The sequence below is a fragment of the Phalacrocorax aristotelis genome, chromosome 7 (genome assembly GCF_949628215.1).
Source record: "Phalacrocorax aristotelis chromosome 7, bGulAri2.1, whole genome shotgun sequence".
NCBI classification, from domain to species: Eukaryota; Metazoa; Chordata; class Aves; order Suliformes; family Phalacrocoracidae; genus Phalacrocorax; species Phalacrocorax aristotelis.
In genome coordinates, this window is record NC_134282.1 from 4,365,117 (window position 1) to 4,382,724 (window position 17,608).

The window sequence follows — 17,608 nt, forward strand, 5'->3', positions numbered from 1 at the left end:
TAACAGCCTTCACATGTTTCTGCAAGCACCACAGAGCAAACCGATTACTGAAATGAATAGCACCCTTGTAGTCCAGAGCGTAACTCCTGATGCGTTTTGCTCTGCCCAGCCGCCAATCCCGTGTCTGAAGATGTTTCTCCCCTTATTTTTCCCCCAACCGGGTAAATATCCCTGATGTCTCATGAAACTGCATCTGATACCTGCATTAGGAGGAGGACTGGGTGTCTGGGTTGCGAGGAGAATTGCAAAGCCTCTTCTCTAGGACTTTTTTTGACCTCGAGTCTAGGAAATAACCACTTGTGTGGGCTGAATCTATCGTCTGAGTGTTGGAATTGTGCATTTTAAGGTAGGACAGAAGGAGTCTATGGAGAAAAGGTATTTTTTTTACTGAGATGATTTGTCTAGAGACAGATAGACAGGCTTTCGGGCATAGAAGAGCTGATGAAGAGGCTGCACCCCCTGACAGCCTGCCTTTTTTAGCTATAGTACTCGACCTTGCAGGACACAGATTCTCTTTTCTCCACAGATAAATTATCTTATGGTACATTGTGGTGTTTCTTGTTTCATGCTATTGCAGAATTTGAAAGATCGTGTGAAGTCAAAACCTGACTGGACAATTAATTTATTAAACAAAAGAGCTGCCACGTGCTGTAAAACTGCAAAGATAGCGCTTCTGGCTTGGAAGCTCCCTGGCTTGCAAACCCCTGGAGACAGCGAGAGCCACGGAGACGCTTCCCCATAACCTGATTGCGTGCTCCTTCCTAGGCATCGGTTATAACTCGCTTGGGACAGCACCCTGGGGTCAGTCGGCGCTCAGCCTGACCTGGCACACAAGAATACGAGAATATGCTCTTTGATCATCCCAGCGATGATAAAGCTGCTTGGAACGTGTTACTGTACAGGCTGTTTCTGGGGAAGTGTGCGGGCAAATCCAGACTCGCAGCCCGAGCTAGAGCGTAAGCACACGCGGGACACGTCGGTCCGTGCCGTTTGCCTCCGCCAGCTCCGGGCCTGGCCGTCAGCTGCGCGTCAGCTCAGAGCGGGTTCGGTGTCGGCTCAGGTATTTGTGTGCTTCCATCCCAAGGTGGGGGAGTTCTCCGGCTCCCTATTTTAGGGTTTTATGTAACATCCAGCTTATATAAGCCTTTGTCTGTTAACAAAATGGGTGGAGTGTGTCTTGCTTGGATTCCTCGCTAAAGAAACGCTCATTACTTAACTCTTACTCAAGTGCTCATTACATACTTTAAAAATATTTTAGTTCCTTTCCTGTTGCCAATAATATACCGACTTGACAACCTGTTATGGACAAATGATGAAATGTGTAATTTGCCATTTAATGAGCTACATCTTAGAAACTGTGCTGTTGAGGAAGATGAGGGAAAACCGAGGCACACCCCAAATCCTGGCCCCGGGTCACACCTTGCTTTCTTCTTGCCTGCTCTTGCCAGGCGACAGTTTGGGGGTGCCGGTAGGGGATGGAGGATGGTTTGGTCTTGCCAGGGTGGCTTGGCCTGCGGGACGTGCCTGGGTACCCGGTGTTGCCAGCAAAACCCTCATCATCAGCACGGCCAGGGGTGCCCCCAGCACCACTCCTGGGCGGGTGGTTCGCGGTGCCAGCAGAAGGAGAGGGGAGGGGGCAGCAGCACTGAGCACCCTGCAGGCTGGTGTCCCCATCCCAAAGCTGCTTTGGACCCCAGGGAGGTCACACCGGCCTCTGGGGTTAACTAAATGCCTTTCCAGACCCGGGCTTCAGTTCTCCAGCAGGTAAAGGTGGGTTGTATCCTGCTGCGTGGGAATGGCGAGGCAATGAAAGCTGCCAGGTGCCCAGATCCTCTGGTAAGGAGGACCACGCAAATTGTTTTCCAATGGACTTGTTGAGCTCACTCAAACCTGGCATTCATGTTACTGTAGGGCTTTAAATAGAAATAGCGTGTGTCTTAGCTTAACACCATAAGGAGACGGTTTGCACTCTCTCCTTCCTCCAGATACTGTGCTTCATATACTGACGTGCTTGGCATTCCTTTGAGTTTTGTGAATTGCTGCAAGAAAAAAAAACCTCTCTTTTTTTCTCCCCTCTTTTTTTTCTTAAAGGTATGCATTGCCCTGCAGCCCTGTCCCAGCCCCCCTGCTGCCTCTGGCATCTGCGGATGATGTGCCAGGGAGCAAACGGGTGAGAGGGTTTGGGCTTGGGTTTTTTCTTTTTCCTGCCCAAAAGCAAGTTTGCAATAAGAAAAATAGCGTATTATTTTAGCTCTGAGGCCCGTTTCTGTCCCCTGAGGCTCTTAAGGGGTGAGACGGATCAGAGCTGCGCCGCCGCAGGGAAGATCAAGCTAGAAGCGGCATCTCATCTTTTATTCCATGGGTTTTTTAAATATTTTTTAAAATGTTTTTTTCATTTACCAATTTCATTCACACACACCCCTTCGAGAGGAGGAAAAAAAAACCCCAACCAAACCCAAACAGTGAGAGCTTTGTTTTTGTTTCCATGGGAATTCTGTAAGAGGGGGAGGGTGTGAAAGAAAACTGAAGTATTCTGGCCAAACCTGATCAGGTTTGTATTCCGAGCAGCCCCTGGGCTGTCTCGTAGCAACTAAAGTCCAGGGGTCCCGCTGTGCCCTGGCCATGCAGGCGGGGAGGGCTGGGATGGGGCTGCTGCTGTGTCGTAGGGAACATTAGGGAGCTGCGCCAGAAAAAGCGATTTGGGTGGGAAAAGATATGACTACAACTCCCAGGAGGCACCGTGGCTGGGTCAGGCCGTCGTGTTTAAGTGCCTTTCACCAAAACTTCCTCTGCTTCTTCCTCCAAAGTTAGGAGGACAATTGCAGTCTTTGAAGGGGGGAGGACAACAAAAAATAAAAATACTGGACAATGTGTTTTTGCAAACACCCTTCCTTTTCCTTTTGGAAAACTGGTCTTACAGGACAAAAACAATAAAAATCATGGTTTTGTGCCTGGACGTGGCTTAAGCCCAGCTGGCCCACGTTCAGCGGGCTCTGGGCTGCTCCGTCCCTGGCAGCATCACCGGCGCCTGCCGCAGCCTCGACCCCGCGGGTTTTTCCCGGGCATCCGCGGGGCTCCATCGCCTGCCGTGGGTGTTGTGGTGGTCTCGGTAGTTGGAGCTGAGCACCGTTCTGCCCCATCCCTCTGTGCACCTCGCGGGAGCACGTTCAGGCCCTTCCTCGTTGCACTGCTCTGAAACGGCTGCAGCAAGACACGTTTCCAGTTCATAGTGAGGTGACACAGGGTACACCAGCCCCGCTGTCCCAAAGAGCTGCCGAGTCGCTGCGTTATGTGGAAATGATTGTTTGAATGTGGAATGATTGTTTGAAAACCTGGCAGAGGAGGGGTGGCTCCACCAGCACTCGCAGAGCTGTTGCTCTACAGGCAGTAGGGCTTCAGCAGAGGTTGGGGACAGGGTGCAGGAGCAGGAGGCACGGTGGTGTCCCTCGCTGGAGCTTGCAAGCCTCGTGCGATGCTAAAGCCAGCCCTTGTCTCACTGTTGGGCGATGCAGCCAGTTCCTCCTTCCCCTGGGGCTCTGCAGGCTCCTTCTCAAATGGGACCCAACCAGGGGAAAAACCACTCACCAGTTTTCCCCCTAGTTCCCCTTCAGCCCCCATGGCTTTGCAGAGGCACCAGCATCACCCGTGCGCGGGGCCGGGGAGCATCTGTGCGGCTGAAGGGGAAATATAAGGAGGAAAAGGGCTCTGTGGGTTAGCTGTAGACAGGAAAGGCAAGCAGAAAACGGCTTGACTCAAGTACCTGATGGTTTGTTTGTTTGTTTTTGCCATCTCTAATACTTCGCCTAACCACGAATGTGTCAGTTGCTGTGAACGGTGTCAGCTGAAGCGCGGCAGTTCAGCAGCACCGGGCTGGGGAATGGCCTGTTATTCCTGACGCTGTAAGTAATGCAGCACTGGAGTTTGTAGGAGTATAGCTGTGCTCATTTAACACAGGAAAAGCAACCCAGGGAGAAAAACTCTGTAGGTAAAACCCTGTATTTAGATGACATCTGTGTTCAGTACATCAGGTGGATCCCTGCTGTGGCTCGGCTGAAACCACCGAGGGCCCTCCAGTGCTCCAGCCCGTGGGCAAAACTGCTCTTTGCCATAGAGCGAAAGGGGAAGGGGCTTTTCTGGATGCGAGGAAATGGTTTGAGAGGCTTGGAGAAGTTGATGGCTTCTTTGTGCTGTCTCATGCTCACTCCCAGCTGCTCTGAGGCCATGGTTTGGTATTTTTCTAGTGTCTAGCCTCTGCTGTCCCTCTGTTCCTCCCCTGTCCCTATGCTTGTGATGCCAGCTGGTGACCAAGATTGGGGATGAAGTCTGTATTTAAAAGAAAAACATACCCTTTTTCTTCTCCTGTGTTATCTTTCGGCTGAGGACTGCGTTTGGTGTTCATCAGCAAAGGCTCTTAGTCCTCAAAAAGCCCTTCTGCAGGTGTCTCTGTACACCTCACGTATCCTCGCTTTTGGCCAGCTCATTAGGCATGGCAATGAAAAATTTCAAAGAGAAGGAAAAACATTAATAAAGTGCAACTAATATATTTTAAAAAAAGATTCCTAATGTTCGCACCTTGGTTTTGCAGACCGCAGCAGCAGCAATCCCTGTGTCACTTGTGTTAAATAACAAAACGTTGCACTCCCTGTGACAGCAGTAAGTGTCCTCCGAGGGATGTGTGGAGGTTTCTGAGGATCAAAAAGCAGGTGGGAGCAGAGAACCAAAGAAACCCCCAACAGACAACACTGTGTTTCGTCAGAGCCCGAGATATTTTTTGAAGATGGGCCAAGTAGCCACTTTATGAATTGCCTGTGGGGCAGGGAAGGTTACGGGAAGCGTAGCAAATCACTGATGGACACGGGCACAGCGGCCTTTCTCCTGTAAAAGGTGATGACTGTGGCTGAAGACCCTGTCCTGTTGTGGTGCTCAGGAGAGGGAATTGTGCTATGTAGATGTCAAAGTGCTCACGGAGAGCGTCTGCTCTCTTCTGCTGCTGGTCTAGCCCTGCTCACAGCGGCTGCCAAAATAAACCTAGCAGCAGAGAAATTAAACATGCATTAACTGAGCTAAGGTTCATGGATTTGTAAAGATTTGCCAGAATTCAGCCAGCCAGGTGCACAGGTGATGGGCGCTGAAATGAGTGCAGGGCAGGGGTTTGTCTGCGGAGAGATTCGTTCTGCTCTGTGTCTGAGATGTCCCTCCTCTGCACCAACGTGCGTGGAGAGGTGCACGGAGGTGGGAGGTGGTGGGGCCCCCCGCAGCCCGCTGGCCGCCGGCCCGAGGAAGCTGCGGGGTTAGCAGAGGTGGGGCTGGAGAGGAAGGATGGCAGAGATGGGGCACCCCGGGCAGGCGGGTGCCTGGAAGGACGCTCCCCGTGCCGTCTGTCCGCCGATTCCCATCCCCTAAGTTGGCGTTAGCATGAAACCTCTCTGCAGCACAGGGTAGCGTATCCTGCTGAAGCATGGCTTTGCTTTGGGGTGATGCCAGTGACATAGGGTGACTTTTCTTATTTCCCATTGCCCCTCTTCTTAGCTGCAGAATTCCACCCTGATTTCTTCTGTTGCTTTGTTCTCTCGTGACACTGAGTGCTAGAAATGTCTGTGCTTTTTCCTTGCTCGATACGGATAGCACTGGTGAGCCACCCTGACACACAGCTCTCCGTAGCTGCTGAGTGTAGCAGTGTTTGAGCTCAACACCGTGAGCAGAGAGAAGCCGTGTAGCAATGCTCTTGGGAACGCACCTGAGATTTCTCAGTTTGATTTTAAATGAGAAGCACATCACTCACACTGGATTTAGGGAGCCGATGGTAAGCCAAGTCATAGTAAACCCAGCGTAAACGAGCTGAGTGGATGTGCTGCAGGTGTGCCCATAACCCATAACCAGGTGGAGAAGGTGGAGATGCTTCAATATTGCCCTGCGAGAACAGGGGTTGGGTTAGTTATCTCACGTAGATTTGAGGGCCACGGTTCAGTTCCTCGCTATTTAAAAAATCCTTTAAGGGAGAGAAATATCACAACAACCATATTGAAATTTTGCTGTAGAGGCAGAAGCGGGAACACTGAATTCCCTGGAAAAAGTCACCAAGATGTCCCCCGTACAGCTCTAGTACCGCAGACAGCTTTCAGGCATTTTACCAGCACGCCAGTATGCAAGACTGCGTTATAGACATTTAATGTATGGAGGATTTTTGCTTCTCTGCTTGTCAGTTCAGCGCTTCTATAAGCACAAAAATTTTCTCTCCCTCTCGCTAAAAAGTCTGTTTCTTTGCATATTAAAAAGGGCGTATGGGAAGCAACACGAGAAACGCAGCATGTGCAGACGAGTACTGCTCAGCTACAAACAATATGTGACCATAATTATTAGGTTGTCTTACGCTAAAAATAACGTTACTTGTGTACTTAATTCATTGTAAATTTGCACTGACTTTTCCATTTGTTCCCCTCGCCAAATGTAATTTCTTGGCGGCGGCAGGGGAAAAACTGACTTCTCCCTGTCGAAGGAATCGGGCTTTTGCAAGAAGAGCAGAAAAGGGGAAAAATTGCGCTCCCTGTGAAAGCTGCGTTTGCATGAGAGCGGAGCAAATCACTTTTGAGTCCCTGCACTTGCAGGGCTGCGAGGTTAGAATAAAAAATGCTGTTAATGGATTACTCGATTTTTTTTTTAAATTATTATTTTTTTTTCTCTCTAATAAGAAGCACCCACCATAAAAAAAGGGGGTAAAGCACCCTACCCTGTTCCCTTCCAGCCTTCCTACCACTCTCCCACTATTCTCCTTAGCTCGCTGGGAGTGGTTTCCCCTTAATTAGCAAGTGCTCATAGGCTGGAGCGCCTTGTGGGCTGGGCCGCGCTTCCCTCGCCTTCGGGGAGCCAGCCTGGATGCGGGATCCCGGGGAGCGGGGCGGCTCCTCCGGCTGCGGGGCCGCCGCGTCCTTGGGAAAACGCCTTAAAACACCACCATGAGGGATCCGTTTCCACGGGGGCTGGAGGTTGGTAGAGGGGGAAAAAAAAATAAAATAAATCCCGAGTTACCGGGTGTTTGCGGAGCGGGTCGGTTCCCATGGGCGGGCGAGGGGGAGGCTGATGCGCTCCCCGGGCTGCCCCCGGCGGGGGGGAGGGGAGGGCTGGCTTTGGGACAATTTGGGGGGAGAAAAAGATATCCACTCCAACACAGGATGCTTCTTTTCTCAAGTTAATTCCCTGCTTGAGTTCTTTACTAAGGCTGGGCTGCAAACTTTGCCAATGGGAGGTGTTTATCAGCCTTGCAGGACATACTTGGGATGACATACTAATTTCTCATGCTTTGAAATGGGCAAGGTTTGGATCCAGCGAGGCTGGAGAGCCCTACGCCAGGCTGGAGGCAGCCAGGGGGGCTCTGGACAGGGGGGTTCAGAGATGGTAGCTCTACGTTTGCTGTGGATCTCAGTGTTTCTGAGATTTATTCGGCTGGTGCTTCTCCAAAGCTGGTGAAACTGCGTCCCTGCCCTGTCCCTTTTAGCAGCCGCTGTTTCGGGATGCGGGGGAAAAAAACCCGAGAGTTTCCTGACGTGCTGGCAGCTGGCTGACACGACCCGTTCTGCTGAGCTGCCGGCTCGACTTCTAGCAATTTAAAGCCTTTTCTGCCTGTTGCTATATTTCTTTATTTGGCACGATGCTCTTTCTTGCTATAGGACGCTGCTCTTTTGAAATCTTCAGCCCCAAAATGCCTCAGATCTGGCCTGGGTAATGATTCAAGCCGGTGCAGGTCCCTTGACGTTAGGAGTGTTTCACCCGCGCGGCCGGGGCTGACGCGGGCTCTCTGTACGCAGCAGGACAAGAAGTATTATGTGCCCAGGTCTATGTGGTCTCCAGGTTCCCTCCTTTAAGTAAATCTGCGCGATGGCTCGGAATTCAGTAGAGTTACGTGGCTGTTTGGGGGACAGACCCGGATAGTTTAATCGGGCGGACGAAGCTCTGCTGGTTTGGCATTCGGTTGAAGATCGTAAGTAATGGGATGTCACGGCGAGGCTGGTGCGCCCGTGGCCCTGGGACAAGTGCTCTCTGTTTGCATGCGGCGTTGTGTTTCGTAGCTGCCCGTGTTTGCAGCTCGGGGGGGTGGGAACTCTGTTCTGAGCGTCTTTAATCGCTCAAGAATTCGTGTTTTCCCTTCCATGCTGTCCCTGGCATTTGACAGCGTGAGCCAGAGGCTCGCAGGTAACCGGGGCACTTAATTTCTGACCGCCTCTTCTCTCATGCCCACAGGAGTGTTAGCTCTGTGGCTTGGGCCTTGCGGCCAGATCCTGCCCAGCTTTGCCAGAAGTTGGGAAGCTCCAAGTTTAAGCCCTCGGGCCCTGGGCTACCCTTCCTTTCCAGCTTGCCATCAGTCAGCACCGTATTTACTGTGAACGTGCAGAAAGCCCCTTCCTTCAGGGTAGGTGTTACCGTGTGATGCTGAGTGCTGCCCAAGGATGCTGGATTCCCTGAGCCCTGATGGGCGCTGAGTGCCAGTGTGGGATGGCAGCCGCCAGCCCCCCTCGTGCAACCGCCCTGTCCTCGCCTGCAGCTGAAAGGGGCCCTTCCTCCTGTCTTTTTGCTATGAGATACCACCAAACCTGCAAAATCAGGTTTGGTGGTTTTTTTTTGCTCTGGGAAAGTCTATCTGGCCCTCCCCAGGGCTGAGGGCAGAGCATGTGGGAGACCTGCGGTGCCTGCACTGCCACCGCTTCCCCATCGCCCATCTTTGTGCAGGGTTTAGCAGGCTGGGAAAACCCCAGGTCACTCTGAAAAAACTTATTAAAATTTACAGATATTCCTGCAGGCTGTGGTTCAGCCAATAAAATTAAAACTTATTGAGAGGTACATCTGTGCTTGGGTTTTTTTTTTTGCCACGATTTAACTTTCCTACTTAGAGAAAATCAAAGGGTCTTACTTAAATAGCCATTTCCATATCTAATTTTGTCCAGATGCAAAACATCCTCCTCCTCAGGATTATTGAAAATCAGTGCTGAGGTTCTGGTCTTACTGGAAAAGACTAGAAAGTGACTTCTCCTGGGGGCCGCGATGCTCTCTTTATTTTGAGAGGCTTGAAATTCTACCACAAATAAGGCTGTTGCTGGCAGGTGTTTCCTGAGCGCTCACAGCTGAGGAAGAGTTTGCTGGGATTAGAATTGCACCATTTTTAAACTGCTGAAAATACTGTTTTAACTATATTTAAATAAAATTACAAGCGCTAGCTGGGTAGTCTTTGCTGGTGAAATCATTCTTTCATGAAGCGGGCTGAAATCCTGTGCCTCACCCATAAATTTTTACTACTTTTCTTAGTAGTAGCAAAGTGTAAAGGCTTGTGTCAACTCGACATTGTTACCCCCGGTGATTTACAAAGTGCTCTTTAGACTGCAGGTGTGTCTGCAGTAAAGGAAATATCCTGTGTTTACAGTGGGTCTGCTCTCGAGCAGTGATTTGAGAAATCTCTTCCTTTGAGAAACCATGCAAAGACGTGCAGTTGTGCCTCCTCTAGCTGTTCGTTACAATCGGAACTTGGGTTTTTGCAGTTATTCCTTCTCTGGTAATTGATTTAAAGCAAGTTAGCAGATCTTCAGGGAAAGAAACATCAGGGGATTGCACTTACCGCCAGCGTTGCCACAAATCTTATTTCCTTGAAATGAAATAATAAAGAAGACATCTGTTATTAATGTTCATACAGGCTTCTAGATTTATCTTCTCTGTCTCTACCTAATGAACACACTGAAGGAGAATCTTGGTCTCTGGAATAACTGAAGCCCCGGGGTACTGCCACCATGCTCGGTTGTGAGAAACTCCCTTCACCTGCTGACTTTGTTGCAAACAGGTGATTCCTTAATTTCACATGGGAAGAGCTATTTTCTAGCACATCATTTTAAAAAGTAATAATAAAATAGAAGCTTGAGTGGGAGCAAGCATTGTACAGTGGCCCTAAATCTATGTATAATAGAGCTGAGGAATCGATTTGATTGTCTTCTGGGTGTTGAGTTGCTGGAGTGTCTCGTGTCAGTAAGCACCTGGTCTAAGCTGAGGAGGGCGAGAGCGAACGCTTCATGCCTCTTCCTCCTATTGTCCGGCTGATAATGGATGATGTGTTTTTAACTCGCTCTCACATACCCTGTACCCTGGAAACTCTCCTGCAGGGACTGGGATTGATTCGGTCATGGCCATGGGCTTAGTGGAAGTTGTGGTCGGCTTCTTTTTTTCTTTTCTGTCACAAAACCTTGGGCAGCTTTTTTTTTTTTTTTTCCTTCCCAGAAAGAAGGGGTTTTTTAAATCCTCATTCAGGTACTGCTTGCCATGCTTTTTCTCTGCTCTGAGATGTGGGATGTGTGAGTAGCTGGCACACAGCCTGGCTTCTTTACAGCCAGCTATGCAGGGCCAGACCTTGGCCCTGCTGAGCTGCAGGATGGTGATATGTATATATTATATTATCAATTTATATAGATATATAAACAAAAAAACTTAAATTTTTAAAAACATATATTTAGCCATTTGCCCCTGCCCTGCCACTCGCTTTCATGGGCTTGTGAGCATCTGCCAGATGAACCTACCAGCTCCATGTTTTCAGACGCCCTGGAAAGCAGAGGGTGGTGGAGGGATTGGGGAAAACAAGGCTTTGCTTGCCAACTTTTCTCTCCAAAATATTTGCTGTGCTGCTTCCCTGCTTGCTTGGTGCAGGGTGTCCAGAGTGGCAGGGGCAGCCGTGGCCCTTGGGGCAGGGTCATGCACCGTTATCCTGGTTCCTGTGCCTGGGCGGGGAGGAAACAGGAGGGAAACGTGGATTTGCAGATCATGAGTTTTGTGTGTGTGTGTGTATATATGCGTGTATATATATAATTTGTGTCTTCAGGATTCAGAGTGTTCTCTGTTTCCATTTGATAACAGTGGGAGGTATCTAATCGCCGGGGTTGGCATCGCGTGCCATCACCACTGCCCTGGGTGCTTCACACATCCCTCGCTCCTCGTGCCCACGCGCTGTGGTGGCATTTAGTGCTTTCGAGATCCTTAAAGCAGATAAACGCTGCTGCAGCCCTGGGGGTTTACGTAACCGAGCGGGAGCGGGGCTCGTGTCTGTCAGGCCACTCGCCTGCGCTGGGGTGCTGCGTCCCCCGGGCACCCATCTGCTGGTGCGGGGATGGGGGGAGAAGCTGTCTGGTGACTGCTGCTCCCACGCTGGAGAGCCGGCACCCCGAAAGGAGCTGGGACAGGGCCAGGCATCCCCCCCCGGCACGTGCTGCCTCCTTGCCAAGGGAGGAGAGGAGACCACGCGCCCCAGCAGGGAAGTCAGCTTTGCCTCTGAGAATAAAAACCTGCAATTTAAAATCAGCTCTGGTTCGCACGAGTCTAAATAGACACAAATGAGGCAAAAACGTGCTAAAAAGGGTTCAGGGAGGGCAATGGAGCAACTACCAGAAGGACTCACCGCCGCTCGGGTGGCGAGCGTGGGGGCCTGGCACGGCAGGCAGGGTGACAGCACAGCATGTGGTCAGCTTTTATTGCTAGAAAGGGATGTAAGATTTCAGTATTATGGTAATCATCATGACAGGGCAATCTTATCGGGCTAATGCACTTGCTTCGTTGCCAAGAAAACGTATCTGAGAGTGGGGCCAGGTGGGAATGATCCCGGCAGCGTCTCCTTGGCATGCGTCCGCTCGACTGCGGCGAGTTGGCGCCGAAGCCGGCCACAGTGCAGCACTTGCACCTCTGTGCTCTTTGGTTGATCATGTTTCTGTGACCATTTTACCTTAAAATTTCTCCTTCGTGCTCTGGGGATGCGGTGCTGACCATGCTGAGCTCCAGCAAATAAAATAGTGCAACACCTGTAGTAGGATTTGACAGCAAAGTAGCCCGTTTGCATTAGTAGTCAGTGTAATAACATTGCCTGTTCTTCCTCTAGCCCCTTTTTTCTGGCAGTGAAGACACAAATAAAATAAGAAGTGGTCCTCTGCCCTGAGGAACTGTCTCCCTAGGGAGAAGGGATGTAACAAAAAGGCCATTTTTTTGAGTAGTGATGGGGTCGGTATTTTGCAGAAGAGAAAGAGCATCGCTCCGTTGCCCACCTGGGCAAGGGGGCGCGGGGTGCGGGAAGCCTCTGAGAGAGAAGGTACAGAGCTGAGGATGAAAAACCTCATTGCTGTTTGCAGGCTTACTCAACAGAAAAAGACTTCTTCCCCTGGATGTTGGACTCCCGTTTACGCTCTACTGACAGCAGAATTCAGAATATTCATGGCGTTGGGAGTTATTTTTCTGGTTTACACCTCTGTTGGTGGAAGAAGTATTAAATCTTCATTTCCTCTATTGCATTTTCCAGGTCAAGCTGTGAGTGGGCCTGATTCCTCTCTTGGATTTTTATTTCTGCCAGTGCAATGAGCCCTCACGTGCGCAGCCATCACATAAGGGCTTTCTTTGGTTTGGCTTTTTTTTTTGATCAAATAAAGTCAACCCGCTGATAAATGCCTGGTGCTCTCCTGGGCTCCCCCAGGGCCGGCAGCAGGCACGGGGTGATGCCGGTGCTGCTCCGCAGCGCTGGGGGCTGTTTGCAGCTGCCTCCCTACGGCCGGGGAAGGTGGTCCGGGCACAGAGGAACCGCTCTTCTCGAGGACAAGCATCCCAGCGTGCAGAGACAACAGGCAGTATCAGGCAGACAATGTCCCTCTGAGCAGCGCTGGGGTGGCCTCTGTCCAAGCCTGTGCAAGCGGGTGATTCACAGCCAGTTGGTGTTTCTGGGTGTCTTGCCGTGCAGCAACTTGCTTCTCGGCTCTTCTCCCATCGGGGCGGCGTGCCCCGGGGCTCCTCCGTGCCACCGGTGCTGATGCATCACCAAGCTGCTTCCCAGAGACTTCTCCCATTTTACCAGCCAGACTTTTGGGGGGATTTTTTAAAAATCAAAATCCTCGTTTCTTGCTCAAGTTTTTATTTCCCCACCCAGAACACACCGCCCCGTGAGCACACACTGCTAGCTGCATTGCTCTCGGGCCAGATGCGCCTCAGCGCGGGCTGGCTCCTGCTTGCAGCCTCCAGGGGTCCCCGGGGTAAAAATAAACCAGCTGTGGTAACTGATTGCACGTTTCCAGCACTTTCAGCAACCTGGGGGGTTGTGGCCATGGCAGGAGCTCGTAACTGCACCCACTACCTGGCTAAAGGCAACCCCACTTTTTTTCCCCCCATTTAAAAAACAAGTTTTTCTGTCTCTCCCTCAACAAACTGTGAATGTGATGCACAAGCGGTAAAACAAGTAGATATTTTGGGCCTACTTTTTCCTCTTTTAATTCCAGAGAAATACAGTCACATGATGCAGTTGGCTTTTCCACATAAGGAACACAAATCTGCCTTGTGTGGTGTTTTCTTGGGTGTGGTGAGAAGCACCCATGGGTGTTGGGGTCTCCCAGGAAGCTGAGCCATCCTCTCCCTGTCACCGCTAAAGGGCGACTGAAACGATTTGGAAAGCGGGCAGCATGTCATGTAGTCTTTTTGGAGAGAAATGCTTTGGTCTCTTATTCTTCGTTTTCTAAATGTCTATTTATGTAGTTCTCATGAGACGTTCTGGGGCGTATTTTTCCATGACAAAGGTTTCCTGCAAATTTATATTTATTTTTTTTCCTCAAGGGTCCCACCCAGCATTATGTCCTACCAAGAAAGATCAGTAGATGACTCACGGTGGCTTGGAAGTTTCTGTGGTTAGACCTGATCTCGCTGAGTTTTGGCAGCAATTATGGCAAACGAGCCGTTTTGTTCAGTGGGAGAAAGAACCAGCGAGATGGGAACTGCTCTCTGAGACTCCTCAGGTTTTTTTTCTTTCCCAAAGCTATCGATTTTCTTTCTGTCAAACAGCTTTTTTTGGTACATGTAGAAAACTGTCTGCAGACACCTTTCCGAGCAGCACCACTCCAGAAGGTCGTGGCAGTTGAGGGGAAAAATAATATTAAATATTTGGCCCATCGTGTGCAGCTGCCCATCTTGTGCTGAGGTCTGGAGGGTTAAGCTTGTAAGCCATAACCTTCATGCTCTGATTTCCTCTAGGAACGTGTGGAAAAACATATACAGGAGGTTTCACAAAACCAGAAAGAGCTGCAGGGTGTCTCTGGCTTGTCCAGACACCCGTGTTGCTTGTAGGGTGCTGGAGGTCTGGGTACATGGGTAAGGGAGGGGAGCGAGGAGGCAGCTGAGGCTCGATTTGAGTTTAGACATGAGCATCATCTTTCGCTGCCTGCCATCGGTGTGCTTCTGTGCCGGCTTGATGGAGGCTTTTTTCTTTCTCCTCTGGGAAAGGAGGGGGGAAAAATATATCCGAGGCATCTATTTTGTTCTAAGGAAGCTGTCAGTATTGTCAATGTGTGTAAATGAGCTATTTTGCATAAATTTGCAGGTGTTAAGTTGTATTTAAGCAAGAAACACAGGAAAGCTATTCTGTTTCTGCAAGTTACATCTTTATAACGAGCAATTTTCTATTGAATTTGCCTAGTTTTGGTCTTTGTTCAGCAGGTACCGAGCAAACCTCAGCCCTTCCTCCAGGGTTACTTGTGAAATCGGAACCGAACTTCTGTTATTATTTGCTCATGCTTAATTCTGATAATGAATCAAACACTTCTTGGTATAGAAAAACGAATTTTTCAGTAAATCGAGTACCCCGTGTCCTGAGTGCTGCTTGTGATCCCGTGAAGGGAGTCCTTGCGGAAGGGCTGATTCACAAAGCCACCTGAAGCTCTCTGTGAAGTCTTGGGGACCAAGTCACCTTTGCCCCCTGAGCCCAGCTCGTAGCTTCTCCTACAGTTACCTCTGGGACTTCCCCAAGCCAACTGTTTTCTTGTGTACTAGAGGTTCTCAAATATTTATTTTAGCTGGCCAGAGAAATGGGAGGCCTTAATATTATCCTGGATCCATAGACGAAGCTGTTCGTGAGCTGGCAGGAGGCTCCTGGGTGTGAAAGGGAGGCCGAGGGCTGATGTTTGCCCGTGTCGGTGCTTGCTGTTGGCTGTGGCTGAGGACAAGCAGCTGTTTTTGGAAATGCAGAACACCAGCAGGCATTCGCCGGCCTGTCGGCTCCTCTGGCACGTGTGGTTGCTCTTTGGGCACGATGCCTTACTGCACGATGGGCGTGTGGTGCGGGGCGTCCTGGCCCCGTGGTGGGGGCTGAGGCTGCTGAGCGCTGTAGCTTTATGGGTAGACTAAAGAATGGAAGGCGGCTGAGGATGGAGTCATCAAATTCTTGTGGAGTTCGTTAGCCAGAATGCATGAAAAGTCTTTAAAAGCATTGCTCAAAAAAATAATCATTAGGGAGATTCAGTGTGGAAAGGTGCTAAACCCAGGCAGGGGTACGGGAGCGCTTTGGGGCGACGCGAGCGGCTGCACCATGTCATGGGGCTTTGCAGCAGTGGCTCCAGCCTGTGCCTGCCCTGGGTGGGGCAGCGGGTGACAGCGCTCTCGAGGTGGTGCAGGGCCCCGTTTGGGGTCGGGAGGCAGCAAGGTGCTGGCCAAGGACAGGGAGAGGAGTTGTGACATACCCTCGCTGGGATGGCTGGAGGTGCGTGGTGTCCCCAAGGCGCCGCGGCTCCTCCCGCTCCCGTGAACCTGACGTTCAACCCATGCTTTGGGTTTACCAAAGTACATCCCTGCCACGTGCGCGGTGGCGTGCAGATTCACGCCACCAGGAAGTATCAGCATGGGACACGGGACGGCACCGTGCGATCGCCCGCACGGACCCGGGGGACGCCCGGCCGGGTGGACGTGCGGCAGCGTCGGTACTGCATGGGGGTCCCAGCCACGCGCCCTGCACTTGGGGGCTTTCTGTAAGAGGGACAAAAGCAGCAACAAAACCGAGGTAGGGGTCACCCTGCGGTGGTTGTCCGACCCTGCGGCGGTTGTCCGTGAAGCTGGCGGTGCCGTGGGGAAGCTGCCCTGGGAGATGAGCCTGTGCCTTAAACCCCCAGGCAGGGGAGGGAGCTGGACTTGGCTGCCGCTCACACGGGAGCGCTCCAAGTCCTGCTCTGTGGTGCTACCTTCCTGCTCCACCACGGCCTTCTGCTCATGCCAACTGGTGTTTTTTCCAGTGAAAATTATTTGTGGAATTATGTTAAAACAAAAAAAATAGAGGGAAAAAATCAAGACAACAGAAACTGCATTTTATTAAAGCAATACACTATTAGTAAAAAAATACACAGTCTCAATCTGCTACTCCTTGTTGCTGTGACACCCACAGAAATCTCTCATTTCTTTGAGCAAGTCACGTAAAGGGTCAACAAAAAGTTAGTACCTTCACACGCTTTCGTGTGTTGTTTTTAACAGCGGGAGGAGAAAAGAAAAAAAAAAAAAAAATCATGTTTCCACTTAATGGAAACTTGGCAATAAGGAGCAGGGTTGCATCTGGAGCAGAGGTGGTGACCTCCTGACATGTACCTGGGCTCTCTGCCTTGATACGGAGCAGCAGCCGCTGGGAACGAGCGCCTGCGTAGGGAGGGAGAGCGGAGCGATGGCAGAGAGATCCTGTTTTGGTCACCCAAATCCCTTCCCCGAGCACAGGGTTTAGCTTGGCTGGCGAGAGTTATGTGAAGATCTGTAAGTGTTTGCGTTTATCAGCTGCCACCTAACCCCGCTGTGGGATGGAGGTGCTGGGCTGCCTTCCAGTGCTCCCGCTCGGCTCCGAGCCGCCAACATTCCCTGCAGAAATGTGGCTTGGCAGGTGGTGGTCGCTGGAGGAGGCGTGGCACCGGGGGACACCAGAATAGCATTGAGGGATGTACAGGACATCACCCCTGTAGACATCTATACGTTTAGATCATGAAAGTATGTCCTGTATTTATATGACATGTTCAACTATATATAAGAGCAGCAGCAATGCTTTCCATCCCGTGGGCCCCGCCGTGGTCCTTGTCACCTCTGGTCACTGTGGGGTTGGTCGGTCCAGGAGTCCTTTGCATTACGCTGTCACCTTGGCAAGCTTCTTCGTTTTAGGATCTGATATAAAGCTTTTATGGCCGCGCTGTTTGTGTCTGCCAGCACGCTGAAGTGCTGCGTCCTTTGACCTTCCTACTGTTTGTGCTCCTTGAAGCAGGTACTTTTTCCAGCCCCTCTCTTCCCTCAGCTCAGGATTCCCTTTGCCACCTTCTGAGTGGGGTCTGGTGATGCTGAGATGGTGCTGACAGCAAGGTGTTGTCAACCGGTTCCCTCCGCCCTCTGCAGCTACAGCGCTAGCGGGTCTCTGGGGGTAGATAACCAGGTGCCAGAGGCTCTGGGCATCCCCTGTCCTGGCTTTCAAGGGTGTTTTGTGCAGCGCTCCTGGGTTTAGGGGTGCAGAGTGTGGGCCGTGAGCACGCTGGAGAGTGGAGGGTTCATGGTGACCCAGGAGTTGAGCACAGCTCCCCGGAGGATGCATGACACGAGGTACTTAAGCACTCTGTCTTAAACGCACTGTTTGTGCCCAAGGAATCCAGAAAATGGTTATGAATATGTGAAGGGCTGACATTAATCGCTGATAAGTACCGAACGATTGGCTTCCCGGGGGAGGCTGTGCGTCCCGTGGCAATCCGGGGAGCAGGCGCTGTGCTCCGGCTGTGCTGCTGGGCAGGAGGGAGCTGGAGCTGGCACAACCAGCACGTCAGCGTGAGATCAGCAGCCC

General features: G+C 51.0%; 1 protein-coding gene across 6 annotated transcripts in view; it reads left to right on the forward strand.

Moving 5' to 3' along the window:
- Positions 1–17,608, forward strand: part of PLD1 (phospholipase D1) — an 80,948-nt gene that overhangs the window by 6,127 nt on the left and 57,213 nt on the right. For 2 of the 6 annotated variants that reach the window (XM_075098473.1, XM_075098478.1), the window contains exon 1: positions 6,857–6,983. The exons of 3 other annotated variants lie outside the window; for them this stretch is intronic. The gene's annotated coding sequence lies outside the window, so the exon portion shown is untranslated. Of the gene's footprint in view, positions 1–1,042; positions 1,061–6,856; positions 6,984–17,608 lie in introns of those variants that run through there. One more of the 6 variants, XM_075098477.1, reaches the window with a different exon arrangement.